Below are 20,556 nucleotides of genomic sequence, written 5' to 3'. Positions count from 1 at the left end.
ATGTCAGTACCTTCCTATCTATGTGTTTTAGGAACATACAGCAAAGCATGACCCGTCTGGCCGAAGCACCAGATATGCAACCCAGCACACCTGGGCATATGCCCTGACCGGAATTGAACCGTGACCTCCTGGTTCATAGGTCAAGGCTCAACCACTGAGCACACTAGCCAGGCCTCGCTCCCCTTCTTAAGTCCCTTAACAGGAGGGGAAATCCATGAAACTTCCATAAAGGAACAAATCTTATAAAAAGCTTTACAATTCCTAATTCTCTACTAAAATAAGATAATTAAAATTCAAGCAGGGTAGGAAAGGTAGATTCACAAAGTAAAACAAGATAACAACTACAATAAGAGTCAAGCAATTTTTTGGTAATAAACCCAAGAATATCTTAAGTGACTGAGAAAATCTGTAATACAGAGTCTAAGCCACTGGATCAAATAAAGAATAAAATAATTCATTTTTTAGATTCGGAAATAAAATGTAGCTAACATGGTTTAAGTTTTCACTTAAATTTCAAGACCATGATTTTTTTTTTAAATTCAGTACTTCTAAAATGTCTTATACTATAATTTTTTTTAAATGTATTTTATTGATTTTTTACAGAGAGGAAGGGAGAGGGATAGAGAGCCAGAAACATCAATGAGAGAGAAACATTGATCAGCTGCCTTCTGCACGCCCCCCACTGGGGATGTGCCCGCAACCAAGGTACATGCCCTTGACCGGAATCAAACCCGGGAACCTTGAGTCCACAGGCCGACGCTCTATCCACTGAGCCAAACCGGTTCTGGCTATACTATAATTTTTAAGTGTAAAAATATTTTATACTATAGTCTTATAAGTGCAACTAGAATGTAAAGTTGTTTTAATTTGAGGGAAAGTTACAACCTCCTGCTAGTAAAACAAAATGTAAACTTTCTAGAAATGTTAATATTTATTTGGATTAATAATAATTAATGATATTTTCCAAAAAGGGAGAAAAGCCCCACAAGGTGTTAAGTAAGACAAAAAATAAATTCTTAAATAAAGGCTACTTCTTGCCAAAGACTATATATAAAGGATCTGTAAAATAGTGCAAAGATAAAAGTGACAGAGGTTAACTAATGCACTTAGCATAGTGCCTGGCATATGAAATATACTGCACTTTTTAAAGTAAATGTATAATAAACAGGCCTTAGAAAAAAGAAAAGAGATTCCAAAAATATGAAGATAGTGTAAGGAACCTCTGGGACAACTTCAAGCGTACCAACATCAGAATTATAGGGGTACCAGAAGGAGAGAGAGGGCAAGATATTGAAAACCTTTTTGAAGAAATAATGACAGAAAACTTCCCCTACCTGGTGAAAGAAATGGACTTACAAGTCCAGGAAGCGCAGAGAACCCCAAACAAAAGGAATCCAAGGAGGACCACACCAAGACACATCATAATTAAAATGCCAAGAGCAAAAGATAAAGAGAGAATCTTAAAAGCAGCAAGAGAAAGACAGTCAGTTACCTACAAGGGAGTACCCATACGACTGTCAGCTGATTTCTCAACAGAAACCATGCAGGCCAGAAGAGACTGGCAAGAAATATTCAAAGTGATGAATAGCAAGAACCTGCAACCAAGATTACTTTATCCAGCAAAGCTATCATTCAGAATAGAAGGTCAGATAAAGAGCTTCACGGATAAGAAAAAGCTAAAGGAGTTCATCACCACCAAACCAGCATTATATGAAATGCTGAAAGGTATTCTTTAAGAAGAGGAAGAAGAAAAAGGAACTCTTACCATTTGCCACAGCATGGATGGAACTGGAGAGTGGATAAATACCACATGATCTCACTCATTTGTGGAATATAATGAACAACATAAGCTGATGAACAAGGACTGATCCAGAGACGGAGAGGCATTGATTGGACTGTCGGGACTTGGAGGGAAGGTAGGGGAGGGTGGGGGTAAGGGGGAAAGATCAACCAAAGGACTTATATGCAAGCATATAGGCCTAATCAATGGACATGGACAACGGGGGGGTGAGGGCATGAGCGGGGGTGGGGGGGGGTGGGGGGTAGAGGGTAACGTGGGGACAAGGACACATATGTAATATCTTAATCAATAAAAAATATATTAAAAAAAATAAAAATAAAAATAAAATTACAAAAAAAAAAAAAATAAACAGGCCTTGAAATTCCACAAGTTAAAAATGTTAGTGTATAACTAGTTTACTAAGCTAACCATATAACATGTTAAATAAAACACAGGCATAGAAAATGTCAAGTGAAAAATAGGATCCCTAAAGCATAAAGCCCATGACCTGCGCTGGACTTATTTTCAGGATCCATTTTCATACTCCTATTTGCAGTATTCCAAATAAGCTAAAACACTGTCATGGAGGTAGAAATCTTCATCTAGGCAAGACTGCCTGAACTACAGACTAAAGTGACTGGTGGGTAGAAAGTACAGAGAATAATTCTGATGACAACTTGAAATAAAATCTCTTGCCCTACTTGGGAAACAAGTTTACCTTTCCTGGTTCCTAGACAATAGAGCAAATGTGTCCTTTGAGACTTCCTTGTTAAACTCAAATTTCACCTTCAGAAACTTCAGATAATCAATACTTTTGTTCCAAGAGTGATTTTACCACTACAAATACTACTACTTCATAAACAGTATTTTTAATTTTCAAGAAGCAAATGAACATTTTAATACACAAACTCCTACAACTGAATCTGCTAGAAGGTGTCTAAGTTAACCAGCAGAGTAGAAAACAAAACAGAATAAAAACAAAACAACTTAAAGCTACAAATTTAAACCCAGAGATAGTCCAGGTATGTCCCTAAAGATAAGGAAAAAAAGCTAAGCCTTTAATTATGTGTCTACAATTTGGGGACAAATGATACGAAGCTTAGAATTTAGTAAATTTAGTAGGAGAGATAAGACTAATCCACATGAAGCAATTAGCAATAAACATCAATATATAATGAAGTGCTAAGTGGCTGAGTACTCAATATACACCACAGGAATTCAGGAAATGGAAAGACTGCAGAGGGACTGGAGAGTCCAAAGAGGTTTTACTGGAACAGGCTTCTTATAATGGATGACTACACTTAGAGAACTGGAGAGGGAAAAGCAAGGCTCAGGAAACTGCCTAATTGAGCACCAGATTTGTCACAGGCAATCCCAGAGACATGTGATGGGGGATAGGATGCACCATCTTACAAAAAGTCTTAAGAGCTACTTTTAAATGTGATGCCACGGCCTGATTGGTGTGGCTGAATGGTAGAGCATCTACCTATGAACCAGGTGAACCAGGTGGTCACAGTTTGATTCCTGGTCAGGGTAGATGTCCGGGTTGCAGGCTTAATCTCCAGTAGGGGGTGTGCAGGAGACAGGCGATCAATGATTCTCTCTCATCATTGATGTTTCTATCTCTCTCCCTCTCTGAAATATAAATATAAATATATGTATATGTATATTTTATTTTTCCCCCCACAAAAGCCTAGTGCAGGGGAGTAACACGATCCCAGTGGAATTTTTGTTCAATTAACCTGGCAACTGTATAAAAAGACTAAAGAGGGCAAGTAAAGGATTTATGAAAACTATTAACAGAGACAACTATAGATATCTAAATTCAGAATGATCACTGGTCTAGATCTGTGCTATCCAATACAGAAGCCACTAGACACATGCAGCTTTTGAGCACCTGAAATATCACACCAGTCTAAGCTGAGATGAACTTCAAGTGTAAAATGCACAATGAATTTCAAAGACTTTGTATGAAAAAAGAATGCAAACTATCTCAATCATTTTTATATTGATTACATGTTGAAATCCTGATGTTTGGGATTTACTGTGTTAAATAATATAATATTAAAATTTTTAGATGTTTCCTTTTACTTTTTAAAATGTGGCTAACAGAAATTTTTTAAAAATATATTTTTATTGATTTCAGAGAGGAAGGGAGAGGGAGAAAGAGATAGAAACTTCAATGATAACAGAGAACCGTTGATTGGCTACTTCCTGCACGCCTCCTACTGGGGATTGAGCCCGCAACCCAGGCATGTGCCCTTGACTAGAATCAAACCTAGGACCCTTCAGTCCGCAGGCTGACGCTCTATCCACTGAAGCAAACCAGCTAGGTAGCTAACAAAATTTTTAATTACATGTAGCTTATATTTCTATTGAACAGCACTGTTCTCTGGTCATCTCAACTTTCTTGACCTCCCATTCCCATGATTTAAAACAATTTTAACGTGTGCCCCTAAATATGTATATGTATGTATGTGTTGTGTATGTGTGTATACACCACTGTACTACTATATTTCTTATCCCAGTGGTTCTCAACCTTCTGGCCCTTTAAATACAGTTCCTCATGTTGTGACCCAACCATAAAATTATTTTCGTTGCTACTTCATAACTATAATGTTGCTACTGTTATGAATCGTAATGTAAATATCTGATATGCAAGATGGTCTTAGGCAGGGGTCCTCAAACTTTTTAAACAGGGGGCCAGTTCACTGTCCCTCAGACCGTTGGAGGGCCGGACTATAGTTTAAAAAAAACTATGAACAAATTCCTATGCACACTGCACATATCTTATTTTGAAGTAAAAAAACAAAACGGGAACAAATACAATATTTGTATTTGCATGAGGCCCGCGGGCCGTAGTTTGAGGACCCCTGGTCTTAGGCAACCCCTGTGAAAGGGTCGTTCGACCATCAAAGGTGTCGCGACCCACAGGTTGAGAACCGCTGTCTTATCCTATCCTATATAATAAAAGGCTAATATGCAAATTGACCAAATGGCAGAACGAACAGTTGCTATGACGCGCACTAACAACCAGGGGACAGACACTCAACGCAGGAGCTGCCCCCTGGTGGTCAGTGCGCTCCCACAGGGGGAGTGCTGCTCAGCCAGAAGCCAGACTTATGGCTGGTGAGCGCAGCAGCAGTGGCGGGAGCCTCTCCCACCTCCGCGGCAGTTGGACATCCCCTGAGGGCTACAAGAGGGCACACACTGGGCTGAGGAATCCCCCCCCCCAGTGCACAAATTTCATGCACTGGGTCTCTAGTACTACTATATTTTACAAAGAGAATAAACATAAGCAAAAATAAATACTAAAAGGATGACAAAAATAAATAGAAGTTCTAATATTTTTCTTTTTGCAACCCAATGGACTATCACACATCCTCCATATTGGAGGCCTAGGATGTTACCAGAGTGACTGATCAGGAAAGGTCAAATCCAAGTAAAAGATTCACTAAAACTTTTAATAATTGGATAACTATGAGTGCAAAGGAGAGGGGACTAACTAAGTATGACATAATGGACAGCGACTATTTGCTACTCAGCATCCAGTAACCCCTGGATGAGAATTCACTCCTCTCCAACAAGCTGCTTAGGTAGCAATGACCCCATCCCCAGCTCCAAGGGTAGGCCCATGCTGGCTAAACCAAATAGATATCCATATTCTCAGTGACTGGTTCAAAAATGTCAGAAATGTAATCCAAAGTCAATGAGATACAAGACATTTGCTGGGGCTTCTGGGGAGATAAACTATCTTCCGGCAGTAGTTCTTAAGCTATGGCTCACAAACACCCCACAAGGGGTTTAGGTATAGGATTCTGGGTTATCTATAAATTCAGGTGAAGGGGAAAAATTATATCTTTACTAACCTCCAACTGAAATTCAGCATTTCCCTCCATTGTGAATTCAGTCACCAGACCACAATATTAACAATATCTGTCACTGTCACAAGTAGAAATCAGATATTTTCCTATCACATGATCTTCAGTTACACCTCCAAACAATGTTCATCACTACTTGGAATTTATTAGACTTATTTGGACTAATTTATTATTAAATAAAGAATATTTAGAAGAACCAAGATGGCGGCATAGGTTAACGCCCGAGTTTGCTGCCTTGAACAACTACTTCAAAAGTGAAACTAAAAGACGGAACGGACATCACCCAGAACCACAGGAACGCTGGCTGAGTGGAAGTCCTACAACTAGGAGGAAAGAGAAACGCATACGGACACTCAGAGGAGGCACAGTGCTGAAGTCAAATTCTGAGGTGCGGAGTGCACGGAGCGGGCTGGCGGCGGAGGGCGCGGTTGGCGTTTTCAATCGGGAGGGAGTCGCAGAATCTGAGCTCCAGATCTGGGCGAGTCTTTAGGGACCCAGACTCAAACGGGAGAAGCGGGACTGTCTGGCTTCGGTCAGAGCGAGTGCAGCTTTCTCTCTGAGCTTTGCAGCAGGTGCTGGGACTCAGAGAGGCAGAGCCCCTGGGGACAGGACTGAGAGCCGCCATAACTGCTCTCTCCGGCCCACCCTGCTGATCCTGTGCGACCCGCCCCGCCCAAGCCCTGCACACAGGCATTTGCCGGATAGCCTCAGGCAAAGGCTAGATTAGCACCTCCCTAGAGGACAGAAGTTCTCTCACTGCTGACACAGCTGATTCTCATAGCCACTTGGCCTGGAGGTCAAACCCTCCCTGGAATTAGCTACAACAATCAAGATTTAACTATAAGACTGCGAACAAAGACCACTAGGGGGTGCACCAAGGAAGCATAACAAAATGCGGAGACAAAGAAACAGGACAAAATTGTCAATGGAAGATATAGAGTTCAGAACCACACTTTTAAGGTCTCTCAAGAACTGTTTAGAAGCCGCCGATAAACTTAATGAGATCTACAAGAAAACTAATGAGACCCTCGATCTTATATTGGAGAACCAACTAGAAATTAAGCATACACGGACTGAAATAACGAATATTATACAGACTCCCGACAGCAGACCAGAGGAGCGCAAGAATCAAGTCAATGATTTGAAATGCGAGGAAGCAAAAAACACCCAACCGGAAAAGCAAAATGAAAAAGAATCCAAAAATGCGAGGATAGTGTAAGGAGCCTCTGGGACAGCTTCAAGCGTACCAACATCCGAATTATAGGGGTGCCAGAAGATGAGAGAGAGCAAGATATTGAAAACCTATTTGAAGAAATAATGACAGAAAACTTCCCCCACCTGGTGAAAGAAATGGACTTACAGGTCCAAGAAGCGCGGAGAACCCCAAACAAAAGGAATCCAAAGAGGACCACACCAAGACACATCATAATTAAAATGCCAAGAGCAAAAGATAAAGAGAGAATCTTAAAAACAGCAAGAGAAAGAAACTCAGTTACCTACAAGGGAATACCCATACGACTGTCAGCTGATTTCTCAACAGAAACTTTGCAGGCCAGAAGGGAGTGGCAAGAAATATTCAAAGTGATGAATACCAAGAACCTACAACCAAGATTACTTTATCCAGCAAAGCTATCATTCAGAATTGAAGGTCAGATAAAGAGCTTCACAGATAAGGAAAAGCTAAAGGAGTTCATCACCACCAAACCAGGATTATATGAAATGCTGAAAGGTATCCTTTAAGAAGAGAAAGAGGAAGAGGAAGAAAAAGGTAAAGATACAAATTATGAACAACAAATATGCATCTATCAACAAGTGAATCTAAGAATCAAGTGACTAAATAATCTGATGAGCAGAATGAACTGTTGATTATAATAGAATCAGGGACATAGAAAGGGAATGGACTGACTATTCCTGGGGGGAAAAGGGGTGTGGGAGATGCGGGAAGAGACTGGACAAAAATCGTGCACCTATGGATGAGGACAGTGGATGGGGAGTGAGGGCGGAGGGTGGGGCGGGAACTGGGAGGAGGGGAGTTATTGGGGGGAAAAAAGAGGAACAAATGTAATAATCTGAACAATAAAGATTTAATTAAAAAAATAATAATAAAAAATTAAAAAAGTAAAAAAAAAAGAATATTTAATATTATTTGGACTAAAATATTATTTAACAAAGAAGCACATATTAAGCTTATAATTTAAAAAATAATTTGGTTAAATATATATTATTTTTCCTTTTTTTTTTACTATAAATTTAGAATTTAATTAAAAATTTCAAAACACCTAAAAATGGTAAATACCATGACAAATCAAAGATAGTTCAATCATTAGGAATTTACTCAAATATTTTGTATACTAATAAGTCAAAGAAGAAAAACCATATAGTTGAGGTTGGCCCACAGGTACTTTCTTCCTGTAATAGACATGCAACTTGCTGGCTCAGAAGAGGTCAACCATGATAAGATCATGGGAAATCACATCACACAGCAGGAGCCATCCTCCATGTCCCAGATCTGCTTCTTGATTGCCTATCCTAGGAATTATTAGTGAAGCCAGACACTGGGCAAGAGTTCTAATTCATGATTGACCTGACAATCTGATCCTTTGTATTATATCAGTGTGTGGACTGGGATTTTTAAAAATCATTTTTTATTTTTCAATTATAGTTGACATACAATATTACATTAGTTTCAGGTGTATACTCCAGTAATTATGTAATTTACTAAGTGATCATCCCAATAAATCGTGTACCATCTGACACCATACATAGTTTTTAGAATATTATTGACTATATTCCCATGACTATTCTGTAACTACCAATTTGTACTTCTTAATCCCTTCAACTTTTTCACCCACCCCAACCCCCTCTCCCACCTGGCAACCATCAAAATATTTCTGTATCTATGAGTCTGTTTCTGTCCTGCTTGGCCATTTATTTTTTTAGATTCAATTGTTTATAGGTATGTACTTATTGTCATTTTATTGTTCAATTTTTTTCTCTTCTTTATTCTTCTTAAAAAAAGACCCTACATTTAATGTAATACTGGTTTGATAGTGATAAACTCCTTTAACTTTTTCTTGTCTGGGAAGCTCTTTATCTGTCCTTCAATTCTAAATGATTGTCTTGGTGTGGGCCTGTTGGGTTCATGTTGTTTGGAACTCTCTGCACTTCCTGGACTTGTTAGGGAAGTTTTCTGTAATTATTTTTTCAAATAGATTTTCAATTTCTTGCTCTCTCTCTTCTCCTTCTGGTACTCCCATGATATGAATGCTGGTACACTTGAAGTTGTCTCAGGAGCTCCTTACACTATCCTCTTTTGGATTCTTTTTCCTTTTTGCTCTTCTCATTGTGCATTTTTTGTTTCCTTATATTCCAAATCGCCAATTTGATTATTGGCCTCAGCTATTCTACTCTTGATTCCCTATAAAATATTAATTTGTTGGTGTAGCCTTCATTTCTGACTGGCTCATTTTTATGGTTTCCATGTCCTTTTTTAAAATTTTTTTATTATTTTTTATATATATATTTTATTGATTTTTTACAGGGAGGAAGGGAGAGGGATAGAGAGTTAGAAACATCGATCAGCTGCCTTCCTGCACACTCCCTACTGGGGATGTGCCTGCAACCAAGGTACATGCCCTTGACCAGAATCGACCTGGGACCCTTGAGTCCGCAGGCTGACACTGTATCCACTGAGCCAAACCAGTTAGGACTCCATGCCCTTTTTTAACACATTGTTTGCAAGTAGATTTTATCGCGCGCTAACAGGTGGCACGGGCCATTTTTGCTAATTTTTTGCGCAAATGGCAACGTTCAGTAAAATTACGATAACTTGAGTTTACGTATTTATACGTTACCCACATTCTACCACTAGTCTATAAAAAACGTATTAATACGTGTCCCACGCTCTACTACACTGGTAGAACGTATAAATACATAAAACGTATAAGTACGTTTCCCACATACAATGTGTTAAGGTCAGCCACAACCCTGTTTTGCCTGGGGCCACCTAGCGTGAGTTAGAAAGCAAGCTGCAGATGCCCGCCACTTATGCTGGGCTTGGAGGTGCCCAGGTAAAGCAAAGCTTCCAACCCAGGGGGCTGCCACTAATACTGGGCCTCCAACCACTTAGTGAGAAGTACAGGGCACACTGAGGCCAGGTGCTGCTTGTTTAAGAGAATTTAGGAAAATCTGAAGCATGAGCCAAGACAGGCCATTCATATGGGAAAGCCACTGGAAATGACTTGGATGGGCCCACAAACTGGGTGGGGTCTCAGGGAATCACCAGTGTAGGGCAAACAGTGATAGGCTGATTGAAACTCAGATATGGTACCTGCCTGCTAGCTCTGTGGGGGAAGGGCTCAAAAGGAACAATGGCCTCTGCCAACACTTCTAGAAGTCTGAGAGAAAAACTGCCCCTCCAGCTCTCGCTCTGATACCAGACAGTTCTTCTCCATATGTCCCCAAAGCCTTCTGACATGTTGTCCCAGTGCTGGATGGAACTCAGAGGGAGTGAGCCCAAGTAAGTTTGTGCTCAGACCCTTTAAAACTGCCTGGGACTCCAGCAGCTTGCCATCTCACTCAGCCACAATCCCTGCTGGATTTTACAGCCAGAAGTTACAGGGACTTCTTTTCCTGGCACTGGAACTCTGGGCTGAGGGACCTGGTGTGGGACTAGGACCCTTTGCTACTCACAAGGGACCTCCGCAGCCAAGATATTCCTCCCGGTTTTTATCTACCACAAAGGATGTTGGACCAACCTGTTCCATGCCCACCCCCCCCCACCCTGCTCCACGCTCCATACCAGTTTCAATGTGGCCTCTTCAATTTTTATTCCTTTCTAAAAACCCTTATTTTCTCATCACCATTTATCCCCCATTCCCTCTTCCACCTCCACCCACCCACCCTCCACAATCACCACACCGTATTCCATGTCCATGAGTTTTTTTTCTTTTTTGCTATTCCTCCACCCACCTTCCCCAGTGCACCCTTCCACAAGAGCTGTCTGACTACTATCTATGAGTCTGTCTCTATTTTGCTTGTTAGTTGTTTGTTCATTAAATTCCACATGAGTGAAATCATATGGTACTTGCCTTCCTCTGACTGGCTTATTTCACTTAGCATAATGTTCTGCAGGTCCATCCATGCTGTCATAAAGGGTAAAATATCCTGCATTTTTATGGCCGAGTAGTATTCCACTGTGTATATGTACCATAGCTGTTTTAGCCACTCTTCTACTGATGGACACTTGGGCTGCTTCCAAATCTCAGCTATTGTAAATAATGATACAATGAACATAGGGGTGCATATATTCTTTCAAATTAGAGTTTTAGTTTCTTGAGGAAAATTCCCAGAAACAGAATTGCTGGGTCATAAGACAGTACCATTTTTAATTTTTTGAGGTAACTCCACACTGCTTTCCACCATAACTGAACCATTCTGCATTTCCATCAACAGTGCATGAGGGTTCCCTTTTCTCTACATCCTTGCCAACACTTGTGCACGCATTCAGTGGGTTATCTTTTCTTTCTGTTGGTGGTTTTCTTTGCTGTGCAAAAACTTTTTAGTTTGATGCAGTCCCATTTTTTTTTCCTTTTGTTTCCCTTGTTGAGGAGATATATATTTTTAAAAAGTATTGCTACGAGGAATGTCCAATGTGGCTTCTTCTTTACATCCTTAGTGGTAGGTCTTCTGTTCATCTAGATTTCAGAGATTCTGAATGATGGCTATTCTGTAGATTAGTTGTAATTTCGATGCAGTTGTGGGAGGACACAAGTACCACATTTACCTACACCGCCATCTCAATGGAAAGCCAAATATATTTTTAATATAACTGTTTTCTTTGTAGTCCTGTGTATTTCATTTTAAAAAATATAACTCAGAATGGGGGTCCTATAAGCCACAGGGGTCTCTGGAGAAAAAAAATCAAGAGACCTGCCCTACAGCTTCTGTAGAAGCACTCTTCTTCCCCTCCTCTGAAATTCATGGTATGAGGATGTGGGGCTTGAGCTGCAGACAAACATGCTCTAACCACAAAACACCATGGAAGCAGACGGTGAGGAAGATGAGGTTCTGATCACATAAGTACAAGTGGATCAAGCTTCACCTTTGGACTTTTCAGCCAGTAAATTGAGTTGGGTTTTTGTTATCACAATATAAAAAATCTAAATGGTACAGTTGATTTCAGTAGTTTCTATCTTAACACATTGTGGACCAGTAGTTTTATTGCTAGCTTTACCCAGTGGCCAGATAAGTTTCTATTGAACGAGTACAAAAAACATTTTACATAAATGTTAAAGGCACGCTTTAAAATTAAATACCCATTGCATTTTGAAGTTATTTATTACATGAAGTCATTTATTACAATCTACTATCTTTTTAAAGTATGATACTTTGTAAAACACTGTGTAATATGAAGTGGAACTAAACAAAAGCTGGCAAATTCTCGTGATCCATCCGCAATGTGTTAAGAAACTAGAATAATACCTAAGTCTATGCTTTGAAACAGCAAAATTATAAAAGGTTTAACTTGTCACATTGAGGGAGTCTGAGGAAAATTAGTTTAGTTTTCACAAACTGAGTGTACTGAATATTCACTCAGTACTTACTCCAATCTATTCTCATAAAGACTTCCTGTCATAGAGGATGGACAACTAAAAACTACAATTTCTAGATGCCCTGGAAGCTGAGGTTTTACAAATGACATAAATGTGGCCAATGGAGGACAGAAAGTATTATATAATGATGATTCTGTCTATGGAAGTTAAACTTCTGCCTAAGTATGGTGGCAGCAGCATTCTGATTCAACAACATGGTCCATGGTGGCAGTAGGCAAGTTCTGCAGTATCTTTCTTGTTCCAAGAAACTTAGTCTAAACTGTCCATTCAGTCCACTCAAAGTTTACATATCTTCCTTTCCCAATAATCCCATTTGCTACAACTACTTAGAGAAAATGCTAAAGTAAACAGGGATATACAAAGAGAAGCATTTTATTAACAGTTAGAAACCTAACAAGAGTTAACAGCTTATGGATACAGATGTAAGCATAACCTGGAAAGAATTAAAGCAGAGAAGCCCTAAGAGGTAAGGCAAGATTACAAGAAATATCACAGAGTCAAGAACAAAGCTTTCAATAGTTTGGATCTGTAAGAGAATTATCAGCAAAGCTGAGAAATCAGAAGAAATCAGAAGCAAAGAACTGAGAGAAGAGAATTCAAAAGATGAAGAGGTCTTCTATACAAATAAATCCCAAAGATGACAAGAGGATAAGAATTTAACTGAAAGATCAGTTTTCACATTACTCTCCTCCTCAAAAAGCAGCTCAGTTGGTTAGAGCATTGTTCCTATACAACAAGGTTTCGGGTTTGATCCCCAGTTAGAGTACATATAAGAATCAATCAACCAATGAATGCACACGATCTTTCCTTCTTCTCTCTCCCTCCCTCCCCCTTCCTCTCTCTCTCAAATCAATATAAAAATTTTAAATTGTCATGGGTACAGATAATGCTCAAACTCCTTCCAAAACTGGGTCCCAACCACCCTTGTTACAACTGTTCCTTTATAGTATAACTTCTAATCACAGTCCATTAAAAATAAATAAATCTGGCCCCTAAAATAAAGGCCCAATTAAAGACCCATACATAGGAAGCTTTCTCTGGCAATACCTAAACTAAAACCCAAACTAAATTATAAGCTTAGAGAGAGCAGGCCACCCTGGCCTATGTTTCTCAGTGGTAGTGGTTCTCAACCTTCCTAATGCCGTGACCCTTTAATACAGTTCCTCATGTTGTGGTGACCCCCCAACCATAAAATTATTTTCGTTGCTACTTCATAACTAATTTTGCTACTGTTATGAATCGTAATGTAAATATCTGATGTGCTATATGTGTTTTCCTATGGTCGCAACCCACAGGTTGAGAACCGCTGGGTTAGAGCATTGCCCTGTGCACTGAAGGGTCCCAAGTTCGATTCTTAGTCAAGGACACATACCTGGGTTGCAGGTTCCATTGATTTTTTAGGAAGAATGGGAGAGTAAAAGACAGCGAGAAACATCGATGTGATAGAAACATATCGATTGGTTGCCTCCTGCACATGCCCCAAACAGGGCCTGGACCAGGGATGAGCCTGCAACCAAGGTTCATGCCCTTAACAGGAATCGAACCTGAGACCCTTTGGTCCACAGGCCAACGCTCTATCCACTGAACTAAATTGGCTGAGGCTTTTCTCTCCCCCCACCCCTTCCTCCCACTCACTCTATAAATCAGTGGGAAAAATATCCTTGGGTGAGGAGTAATGAAAGAGAGAGAGAGAGAGAGAGAGAGAGAGAGAGAGAGAGAGAGAGAGAGAGAGAGAGAAAACAGGGCCTGTGTTCTTGATGTCTTTATATTCTGATTACCTAACAAAATGTCACCCAAATGTGCTAACAAAGCAGGCTCTTTGAACAGGTAGTTTCAGAAGATACTGGTGGAAGTGAGATTGCAGGAAATTAAAAAGTTAAACTGACTTGGACGTGCATGAAGGAACTTTCTATAGTAATGGTAATGGTCCTATAGCATGACAAGGTTATGGGTTACATAGATGTATGAACTTATCCCATCTAAGGGAATGCTTCCCATAAGATCTGTATTTACTGCAGTATATAAATTTTACCTAAAAAACTAGTAAACAAATAGTTCATGATAGGCATACTAGGGTAAAGTATACTTACTTTGAAATGTAACAAAAATGAGATGCACTAATGAGTGGATAGAAGAAGAGAGGGAAGATAGAATGGATACAGAAAAGCAAATTCTATAAAATATGAATTGCAGAATCTAGGTTGTGGGTATTTAGGTATTCAATATACAAACAATTCTTGCAACTCTTCTATGAAGGTTTTCATTATAAAATGTTAAGGAAAGAAAGCAAATAGTGGAAATGAAGGCTGTGAGAGGCTCACATATTTCAGAAGTTTGTCAATTAAAGAAAAGGACTGATAACAAAAAAGGTATATAACATGCCTCTGAGATTGGGATGTCTAGACTGTTCCTCTTCTCTCTACCTCCAATTTTAGACTGCATATAAAGACTAGTCTGGCCTTAAGTGCATAGTCTTGCCTCAAAGAAAGAGCTCACTCACTTAAACTCCATTTATTCTAGGATTATTCAAATTCATGGATTCTAGACCCTTTGATAATTTGCTAGCCATTCTTTTTACCTGAGCTTTTAATACATCCTTAAACCAGCCTTTAGACAAGACCTCTGGCCAACCTGGTATAACATAACTGGTTTATCCTCTTGGTCCAATTCTGGCCCCTTAGAATCATGGTCCTCCACAGCAAAGGAATGTTAAAACATAATGTCCTTGCAGTAAGGACAATTCATCTGAGTGAATTGTACCTGACACAGAGGTACTCAAAAAATGTTTGTTAGATGAATGAACCCCATGCCTGATAATATAAAGCACATATGTAGCTTAGTTTCACATTTATACCTACACTGTATTGAGGATAGTAAATGTATGTGCTAGGATTCTGAAGGTAAAGATTTTCAAAGAAAAGGTCTGGAGCCTCTTCAAGTGGAGCTAAACAGAAGATGCAGCTGGAAATTAAAGTTTGATAAACTGAACTATCACTAGGAAACACCTACATTTTAATCATTAATACTTTCCCAGAAAACACAGTAAGTTCATCAGCTTCAAAATACCATAAGTATGAACTAAAGGAGAAGATAAATTATGCAAAGATAAGGATTGACAGGAATTCAATTTCCAAATGACCTAAATGCATTTGGCGCTAATCTATTCTTTTTGTTGTTGTTTCCAAAGGACTGCAGATTATGCACTTGTTGAATTTTGCCTTTGTCACACATAACCTAACAAGGAAGGCATTCATTATACCATAGTAGCTTCCCTCAAGTATCTGTTTCTGAACAGCTGCAAATTTTGGAAGATAACACCAAATGATGTCTCTAACGATTAGTACATTCTCTCCCCAAAAATATTAAAACAAGTTAATTGTTGTTGTTAATATGTTTACTAGAATATCAAAACCATATTAAACTGGCTTAGCATAAACTTTAAGCTTAGAAAATAAAGTAGAAAGTTTGTATAAGAATTTCAATTCTACATGTTAACAGAATTGATCCAATAAACATATCCTAAAGAATTTCTAAAATTTAGCACTTCATTCTGCATGATGTTTGTTTTTATCTATCAGAAAAATGCTATATCCCTAATGACTGGTTGATTTAGTCCCTTCAAATGCTGTAATCTGGATAATGACAAAATACTTTAAAATAATAATAAGCCCGATCCTAAATAAATTTCCATTTATAAGTAAAAGCTGCTTCATAGACCTAAAACAGCAAGGCCTGGGTGAAAAGCATCCTTTGGAAAAATGTTTCAGAAGAATTATGGCTTGTTAAATAGTTATGCAACTACATGCATAACCTGGCTCTTTTTTTTATTACTGTCATTGTTCCTCAGTCACATAGAATACACAGACATTCATCCTCTACCTATTAACTCATTTTCCATGAGGAAAAAGAAAAGTTTCTCTTCCTTGGCAGTGCATTTTCCCCCTCTATTTGAAATGCACTGCCAAGGAGGAGCTATTTTATTATCATCATTTATTTACCTTTCAACTCGCATTTAGTTTGACTTCGCCCCTTCCCATTTACACCAGTACACTTAATTTACAGAGCCATGTAGCCTGGCCCAGAAAGGCCACACAGAAAAGACACATGCAAGGGTTCTTTTTGTACCTCTTTCAATTTCATTATATAATATCTTGCCGTGATCCTTTCATCATAATAGATTGATTAATACCCTCAATATCATCAGTACCTATCAGTCCCGAGGATCCAAATAAATACTGTCTTCAGAACCTTCACTCATCATTGTCACCATATAATTCCCAATTTCTTTAAAAAAAAACAAACAAATTAACAACTCTCAGGAGTACACACAGTGCTGCTAAATTTCCAACGTATGGTGAGGATCAAAATGAGATTTACAAGAAAGCTTTGTTTTGTGAACTTCCAGTCAAATCTAATAGTAATTAATAAGGGTAAAATTTTGTTCTCATTTCCTGAGTTAATAGGTATAGCATAACTTTCCTCTATATGTTGGTGCAAAATCCAGAGAGACAATACATTGTCAATAATTTATAAAGAGCCTGGAAAGAGTTTAACCACAACAACAAAAAACCTACCTTACAAGTCAAGGTCAGTGAAAAAGGATTGAGGATTCCTATCCAAGCTTCCTACTGAAAACACGAAATTGTAATTATGCTTTAATTTTAAGCCATCTACCTTCCAAACTAGATTCCAGTAAATGATTCTACAGAGAGGAAGACAGGATGAAAGTATTGATAAGCTGAACCTGGAGTGAGTCAGTAATGGCAAATGACTAGCCTCTCTTTCACTCTGATCTCTTTTGAAAGCTCTGGAAGAAAACCAAGAAACTTAAAAAAAAAAATTCTATGGTTTCATATTTGAAAGCACCACTGACAAAAAGTTACATGTCCAGACAAGCAGTCCGGGGATATTATTATGTATACTGTTATGGCCCAGCCTTAGTAAGAAAGCAAGAAAAGGGCTTGTTACTGAGCTCTAGCCAGAGAAAACCCTCAATTATCCATGGTAGCATGGGGCGGGGACAAGCTGGATGAATTAAATCTTCAGGTAATTATTATCTAAGAATAATGGATTAATTCAAACACCCTTCTCCTTACAATAGGAAAGGTTCATTTAAGATCTACTCTCAAGCAAAATAAACCAGTCAGAGAAAGACAAGTATCACATGATCTCATTCATATGTGGAATCTAAAGAACAAAATAAACTGATGAACAATGTAGATCCAGAGACATAGAAACATGTAACAGACTGACGAATTTCAGAGGGAAGGCGGGGGTGGGCTGGTGGGAAGAGATTAACCAAAGAACTTAGACGCATATATGCATAACCCATGGGCACAGACAATAGTGTTGTGAAAGCCCGGGGCAAGGGGTCAGGGGCCGGCTGGAGGGGGTTAATAGGGGGGACGGCGGGGGAGAGGTCGGGAATGGTACATCTGTATTACTTTCCACAATAAAGATCAATGTCAGAAATAAAAAACAGTAATAAAAAGATCTGCTCTCCCTCTTCCAGGCCATTCTCTAACAAAAATGAGAATGAGCAGATAGATGATGTCCAAACTGTCTTGCAAAAATGAGTAAGGCAACTGCATCACCAGCACTCAAATCAGTTCTATTTCCCCCCACAATTCCTATCCACAAACCACCAAACTATGAGTTTAGATTCCTGGGAGGCATGTACATTAAACACCCCAGCCCCACGCCCCCAAAAGTCCTTCTGCTGAAGCTGTTTCTCAATCAAATGTGCCTGATACTGAGGTTAAGGGACCTGACAACTCTTACATTAAAACTGGAAAATGCTGGTGTCCAACAACTTTCGATTCAAATCCACGGCGATTCCCGGCCACAGGAGACGGAACTTCCTCTCTCCCCTCCGCAACCCGCCGGCCCTCCCGCGTCAAGGTCCCGGCCAAGGGCCTGCGGTGACATCACAGCCCCCCTCCCGGACGTCACAGGCGCGCGGACCCACAGCACCATGACTTCATCGCCGACCGGAGCCGGCCCGCAGGCGACTTCCGCCAGCCCGGAGGCGAAGGCAGCTCGAAAGGTGAAGGCCGGGCGCCAGCTCACCTGCGCGGCCGCGGGAAGGGCAAGGGGGCCGAGCCCCAGCGGGCGCGACCGCGCGCGGCGACCCCCGCCCAGGGCCCGACTTCCTCACCGGCCGCTGGTCCCGGCGGTGGACGAGCCGGTCCGCTGCCTCCTCACGGCCTATCCGTCATCGCCGAGGCTTCAGCCCGGACGTGGACCCCGCTCCCGCTCCCGCCCGCCGGTCCGCCCGACCTCCGTGGCCCGCGGGGGCGCTCAGCGCCGGGCCCGCGTGCGGCTGGAGGCCGCCCCGGGAAGGGGTGCGGGCCGCCGACTCCGGCCCCAGACGCGCCCGCAGCGCCGCGCGCCCCGGACCCGCGGGCGGCCCCCCCGCCCCCACCCGCCCCGCGTCCTGGGAGCGCAGGCGAGCGGCGGGAGGGGGCGGGGAACGGCCACGGTGGCCGTCGCTGAACCCCGACCGCGCTGCCCAGGCGCCACGCCACGCGGCCCCGACCCACCTGCGCTCCTGCCCCGGCCCGGGCCTGGCCCGGGGCTGCACACCCCGATGCGGCGGCGGCGGCGGCAGGAGGCCTGGCTCGCTCCCCACCGCTGAGGCGGACCGAGCGCCCAGCGCGGCGCGGCGAAGCCCAACGCTCGCCGCGAATCCTATTTGTTTGGCTAAAACGGCGTGACGTCACGCGCCGGCCCAATCGACGGTTGGCCAAGGGAGGGGCCGCGGGGCCAGGTGATCGCAGCGCCCCCTGCCGGGCATTGTGTGGTACTTCGGCCGGTGGGGCGTGAGGAGTGGGGCGAAGCATCTGCGGGCCCCCAAGTGGTGACGAAGAGTGAAAGCTCCAGCACGACCTGCAGGGAGAGCAATCAGACCTTGGGGCTAGCTAACCGGAATGGCAGTAATGCCAGTGTTTAGTCAATAAACATGACACGTTTATTAATACTCCTGGGTGCACCTGGAGCTATAAATGGTATTAGATGACCACGTATTATATATCCTATTGACTTGGGTTCCAATTTTGGTTCTGCTACTAGCCTGGAAGACTAGGCTTCTGACTTGTCATTTGTAAAATGAAGGAGTTGGGAGAGTCCCTCTGACTGTCATTCTTTTCTATGCAAACCACAGCAGAAATACCTACCAGTACATACGTAAACTTTGAGATTGACAATGGACTTGCTCTACGGCTGGCCAGCAGGTCACACTTAGAATAGCACTGGTCTAAGAGAAGAATAGAAGGCAGTGAAACCACTTTAGGCAAGTCCTTCCCTTGGTTCTATTTCTCCATTCATACATTGGGAATGATCCCAAGAAATGATGCCAGTAGGACCCATGCAGTGTGCATCAGGCCCTCAGGAGGGAGTCCGGGGTGGGATTGGTGTGGCACAGTGAGACCATAAAACTCTAAGGGGCTGGAAGAGGGGCGAGATTAAGGTGGCCTGCTCCTAAAGAAGAGTCTTTCTAGTGGGATTTTCCCCAGGAGATGTTTTCTCCATGGTCAGTGGAGTAAGACCAAATGTGACAGTCCAGATCAGGCCACAGACCCTGTAGCCTGAAGCCACTCGTGTGAGAACACAAGGTTGCAGCTTCTTAGAGGACTAGGAGGGCTAAGAGCGTGTGCTTAAGAGACTGGAAGCCAAGACAGCAATGCTACCTTAAGAAACAAGGGGGAGGGTCACAAAGGAGAATGCAGGTTTGCATACCCCACTAACTGTTATAGCACAAAAGGAATGAAATCCAGCTGAGAATCTTACTGCATTCCAAGTACTAAAATATAAAAGGCAAAGGAAAGCAGCTTATCACACACCATCCCCAAGCCCATCAATCCTTTTTCTTATCATAAAATCAGAACTCTCTACTATGAACAATTATAATCAGACATGTCCTCTTCTTTAATTTCTCCATTCTCCCCCTTGTCTTGGCCAAAATGTTATCTCCTCAGAGAGCTTTCTCTAACTCTCCAATGTAATATTTCAGCCTTGTCACTTTCCTTAATCACCTAATTGGCACCCAATAAATATCTATTGAATTAAAAATACTCATACTTTTTCTCGCCAGACAATCTAATCCAGAATGCAAGTGTTCATCACCAGTGGATGGCTAATAAAAGTGACTAGAATGTCTTATATATTAGAAATAGGACATGAATAATGGGAGAATCTAAGGCATTGCTGTAAGAATATGACCAAAAGTAGGAACATCTGAACTCAACCAGTCAGTCATGATTTTGGTGCTTCAACACAAATT

The 20,556-nt window shown here is 41.3% G+C and overlaps 1 protein-coding gene across 8 annotated transcripts in view; it reads right to left on the bottom strand.

The window, feature by feature from the left end:
- Positions 1–18,934, bottom strand: part of FBXO34 (F-box protein 34) — a 118,984-nt gene extending 100,050 nt beyond the window's left edge. For 4 of the 8 annotated variants that reach the window (XR_004967375.1, XR_004967378.1, XR_004967369.1 and 1 more), the window contains exon 1: positions 18,818–18,934. The gene's annotated coding sequence lies outside the window, so the exon portion shown is untranslated. Of the gene's footprint in view, positions 1–16,482; positions 16,560–16,849; positions 16,917–18,344; positions 18,367–18,817 lie in introns of those variants that run through there. The other 4 variants (XM_036307964.1, XM_036307972.1, XM_036307941.1 and 1 more) reach the window with 4 other exon arrangements.
- Positions 18,935–20,556: the final 1,622 nt, after the last annotated feature.

The sequence above is a fragment of the Myotis myotis genome, unplaced genomic scaffold (genome assembly GCF_014108235.1).
Source record: "Myotis myotis isolate mMyoMyo1 unplaced genomic scaffold, mMyoMyo1.p scaffold_m19_p_1, whole genome shotgun sequence".
NCBI lineage: Eukaryota > Metazoa > Chordata > Mammalia > Chiroptera > Vespertilionidae > Myotis > Myotis myotis.
Note: the sequence above shows the minus strand (reverse complement) of the source record. Positions and strands in the feature narration are given on the sequence as shown.